This window comes from Octodon degus, unplaced genomic scaffold (assembly GCF_000260255.1).
Source record: "Octodon degus isolate 3935 unplaced genomic scaffold, OctDeg1.0 scaffold00370, whole genome shotgun sequence".
In the NCBI taxonomy this organism is placed as follows: Eukaryota; Metazoa; Chordata; class Mammalia; order Rodentia; family Octodontidae; genus Octodon; species Octodon degus.
In genome coordinates this window covers 69,707-74,581 of record NW_004524946.1, presented here as the reverse complement: position 1 = coordinate 74,581, position 4,875 = coordinate 69,707, and the positions used below count along the sequence as shown (strand labels likewise).

At 43.8% G+C, this 4,875-nt stretch overlaps 1 pseudogene across 1 annotated transcript in view; it reads left to right on the top strand.

The window, feature by feature from the left end:
• Positions 1-2,557, top strand: part of LOC101570010 — an 8,285-nt pseudogene extending 5,728 nt beyond the window's left edge. Inside the window, exon 3 of the transcript XR_192937.2 lies at positions 5-2,557. The product of XR_192937.2 is annotated as a disks large-associated protein 4-like (transcript). The remainder of the gene's footprint in view (positions 1-4) is intronic.
• The last annotated feature ends 2,318 nt before the right edge of the window (positions 2,558-4,875 follow it).

Sequence of the window (4,875 nt, the reverse complement as noted above, 5' to 3'; positions counted from 1 at the left end):
GCAGCTCTGAAAAGTGAACAAGGAACGCTGACCAGCATTGAGTCTCACACCGAGACTATTCCCAAAAGGAAACTGTCATCAATAGGAATACAAGTTGATTGCATTCAGCCAGTGCCAAAAGAGGAGCCCAGTCCCGCTACCAAATTCCAGTCCATCGGGGTTCAGGTAGAGGACGACTGGCGAAGCAGCGCCCCCTCTCACAGTATGTCCTCCTGACGGGACACTGACTCGGATACCCAGGATGCTAATGACTCAAGCTGTAAGTCTTCTGAGAGGAGTCTCCCAGACTGTACCTCACACACTAACTCCATCAGCATCGATGCTGGCCCCCGGCAGGCCCCCAAGATTGCCCAAATCAAGCGCAACCTCTCCTATGGAGACAACAGTGACCCTGCCCTGGAGGCGTCCTCACTGCCTCCACCAGACCCCTGGCTTGAGACAACCTCCAGCTCCCCAGCAGAGCCAGCACAGCCTGGGGCCTGCCGCCGAGATGGCTACTGGTTCTTGAAACTACTTCAGGCAGAAACAGAGCGGCTGGAAGGCTGGTGCTGCCAAATGGACAAGGAGACCAAAGAGAACAACCTCTCTGAAGAAGTCTTAGGAAAGGTCCTCAGTGCCGTGGGCAGTGCCCAGCTATTGATGTCCCAGAAATTCCAGCAGTTCCGGGGCCTGTGTGAGCAGAACTTGAACCCTGATGCCAACCCATCCAACAGCCCAGGACCTGGCAGGGTTCTGGGACCTGCTACAGCTATCTATTGAGGACATCAGCATGAAGTTTGATGAACTCTACCACCTCAAGGCCAACAGCTGGCAGCTGGTGGAGACCCCCGAGAAGAGGAAGGAAGAGAAGAAACCACCCCCTCCAGTCCCAAAGAAGCCAGCCAAATCCAAGCCGGCAGTGAGCCGAGACAAGGCCTCAGATGCAGGGGACAAGCAGCGTCAGGAAGCCCGCAAGAGACTCCTGGCAGCCAAGCGGGCAGCTTCTGTGCGGCAGAACTCAGCCACAGAGAGTGCAGACAGCATCGAGATTTATGTCCCTGAGGCCCAGACCAGGCTCTGAGACCATGGAGAAGGAAGGAAACAGTTTTAAACAATTAAAAAACAAAGAAAACAATGCAGACAGAACAAAATTTTATCAACTGTATGGTTATTCTCTCTAGAGACCCTGAGCCAATTTCAAATTGATGCATACAAGGGCTCACAATTTGGCTTTTTTGGGTCCCTCTCAGCTTTAGGTTATGAAGACTTCACATTAAAAAACCATCAACAAAACTAGAAAACTTTTTTTTCCCTCTTGCTGGCCGTGGTGGACTAGATAGATGGACTTCAGCAACGCCCCGGCCCAGCCTCAGACTGTGGTCTTTTTACTTGTTCTATCTAATGAGAACTTAAACTAGCTTGTTTACAAGACGACAACAGTCCAAGGGTAGCCTTGGGCACCTGCCATGTTCCTCCTCTTCCCAGCTGCCCTGCTCTGACCTTGGATTTTTCATTCTACATTTTTCTTTTCCCTTCAGAGCTCACACAGGGGTCACCATCAAGGCCAGCGGCTTTCTGGTTCCGTCCTTTTTGTGGCTGAGGGCCCAGAGAACAGCAAGATGGACACGCATCCCCTCCCCCACCAAGTGCTCACACACGCTTGCATGCGTGCACACAGATGGGCTGCCCTCCGCTGGGACCTGCCAATCCTAGGCAGGGTCAGGCAGGACTCCCTCTCAGCAGATGAGCAAGGTGTTGGTCTCAGGAGAAATAAGGTGAAGCCCCAATACCACCCTCCAGTTGCTTTCTTTCCAGCCCCTTCCTTCAGCAGATTTAGGACTATTGGTGGCTTCCAGGGGTTGTCTGTCCTTGGCCTTGCCTATGTCCAGTCCCCGAGGGCAGGTGGCGGTGTGTACGTATGTGTATATATGCACATAGACCTTAGAGTGTATATTTAACAAACGCCCATCTGCTCACCCATGCCCACCAGCGCTGCCGCCACCGGCTCTCGGGCACCTGGCAGGAGTGTGAATAGCATATATTTTTACATGTACTATATCTAGGTGTGTGTACAAGTGTGTGTAAAAATATATACCTTGTGTGTAAGCAGCCTTTTTTTTTGGGGGGGGGGGTCCTTCCCTTCTATTAGCCCAGCCTCTGAGTTTTTGTTTTGTTTTGTTTTTTTTTAATCCAGTCATCCCACCCTGCATCCCCACTCCCATGGTGTCACAAGCCCCGAGCTGCAAAGGCCCAGGTCTGCAGGGCAGGATGGGGAGGACAGGGTAAGGACGGGCAGGCAGACAGCAGGGGCCGTGTGCAACAGAACTCAGCACACGTGGGGCTGCTCTATACTGTGTGTACGATCAAGGGCACTATAGACATCCTCTTGTCTGGTGCGTGCTGCAAGGGTGAACCAAGGGCCTGCTCTGGGGTCCCATTCCAGCTTGGCCGCTGTCTGTGACCTTGGGCAAGTCACTTGACCTCTGTGTGCCTCAACTTCCTCCTCTGTAAAATGGGGACAGTCCCCGCCCTTCCCTACCTCACAGGCATGTTGTGAGAATAAATGAGGTAATGTGTACCATGGAAAAAAATTAAAAAAAAAAAAAAGAAGGCCACCACAGTGGAATTTAATATAAAGAACTACAGTTTAACAGAGCTAAAAACTAAGTGAAAGCCTAACTTAGCTGTATATCTTGTAACAACAGTTTATTGTCAGCCAAACATAGCAGCTGAGCTTCAGTCTATTATAGGTGGATGGATGTTAAAACTGTCCAAATCAGGCAAAACAAAGTTTACCTCATTTTCTCTTTATGACCCTATGAATTTTCCAACCACAAAGCAGACTGAAGTCTCTGAATGTACTCTGGTTCTGAGGGCTACCTCATTTGTACATAATCCTTCACTCAGTTAGAGTCTGTTTAAATTATCTAAAGTTTTTAATGTTGCCTTCAAAGACTTTTTAAGCACAGCAATGAAATCACAGTTAGTACATGTGGTTTCTAGTACTAGTTTGAGAAAATATTATTCTTTCATTTGTCAGGCAGGCAACAGTAGAGGGTTTAGTAGAAATGATGGAAATTTTTTGATGAAGTGGTACAAGTAAACATAAATCAAAGAAAACCAACTTAGAGGTTTTATTACTTTCTCCTCCCACCTTCTTTCACTTTTTATATTTTATTCATATATGTTCACAGTATACTGTGATTATATTACTTATGGGTAGTTGGCACACATAACTAGCATCTTAATTATTTTTCTATTCTTCCACACCTTCCTTCTCTTGATTCCTTTTGCAAAAGATCTGTCTGTCTTTTTCATATTATCTATTTTTATTTTGCTCTGTAGTTTTGCTTCATCATTTCACATAAGAAAAATGATATGCCATTTAATTGTGTCTGGCTTAATTCATTTAACAAATCATCACACATCTAGTACACTAAATTAGAATTATTCTATACGTTTTGGATTCAGAAGTTACACAGTCAAGTTGTGGGCAGGGCTATGTTCGTCTAGAAGCTGTAGGGTAGTGTCCACCTCTGTGCTTCCCAGCACAGGGCTCTTGAATTCCTCAGCATTTGTTCCCTGTCTCAAACCACAGCAATCTCTGCTCCTGTGGTTGCTTTTGTGATTTTGCCCATCCTAAGTCCCTGTAACAAACATCCTGGAACTATGTTGGACCAGTTGAGATAACACTGGATAATTTCTTCCTTTCAAGGTCCTTATCTTACTTACATATGCAAAGTGCCCTATGATATTCAAAAGTAACAGTCATTGGTGCTCAGGATTAAGGCATAAATTACTTGGGGACCCACTATGCAGGCTAGCATAGTATGATATATCATATGATATAGTCAAGATTTCATTGTTTATTTTGCTGGAGGCCTGGTGCATTTGTAGAGCTCATGGCTATTACCTCAGGCATCTTAGGCTCACTGGAAGGCACCTTCAGAACACCATTGCACTGTTGCTGGTGAGATTGTGATCTGGAAAGGATTTGTTTCATCCTGAGCAGGAAGGCCATGCTATTGAACAATTAATGGAATGCCTTCAGTTTTGTCATTGTATCTGTCTTTCATTTATATCTATCTTGCCTCATTTTATAAGCATACATACTTACACACTTTTATTTTCTTAATATGTTTCCTCATGTAGTCTTTATAGGTTATCCTCTTAAATAGGTTGTTATGTTCTTTAGAAGTGGCAGTCTTTTAAAGTCAATCAAAATAGAAGGAAAAATGGAATTAGCTGCAGCATATTTTATATCACATTAATCTGTCACACGTGGAATTCTTATGTTCATGTGGATTTTTCTTTTGTCTGAAAGTATTGTCCTCATCATCAGGGTAAATAAAATGTATACATAGTTACCTAGTGGCAAAGTTAAACTGCTTTTTGTAAAGAATTTTAAGGATTTTTGTTGTTGATTTAATTATATAAGTGCCTCTCTGTCTTCACAGTCAACAAGTATGATGGAAGTAACTAGAAAGAGGCGATGCTCTGTGGCTTTTCCTATCCAATTTCCATGTCATGCTTATTGGCATTCAATTTAACTAGGCAGAAAAATTTTCAACTGGATTGTATTTTTAAAACCATTTTATAGACTTCAATTTACAACACAATAAAGCATTTGTTTCTATTTGTTTCTTCTCTTCTTCTATATTAAAAATTGTAAGTACAGGTAAGGATATAAATAAGCATGAGAAGTGGTATAAGAAGTATGCCTTATTCTATTTAGACTGTTACAATAAAAATTGAAGACTAGGGTAGCTTATAAAAATATTTGTTTAAAATTGTTTTAGAGTTTAGAGGGTCTTAAAACAAAGCCCTCACAAATTTTCTTGCTGAAATTCATATTCACACTCACAGCCTTTTTTCTATGACCCACATGAAAGAAGG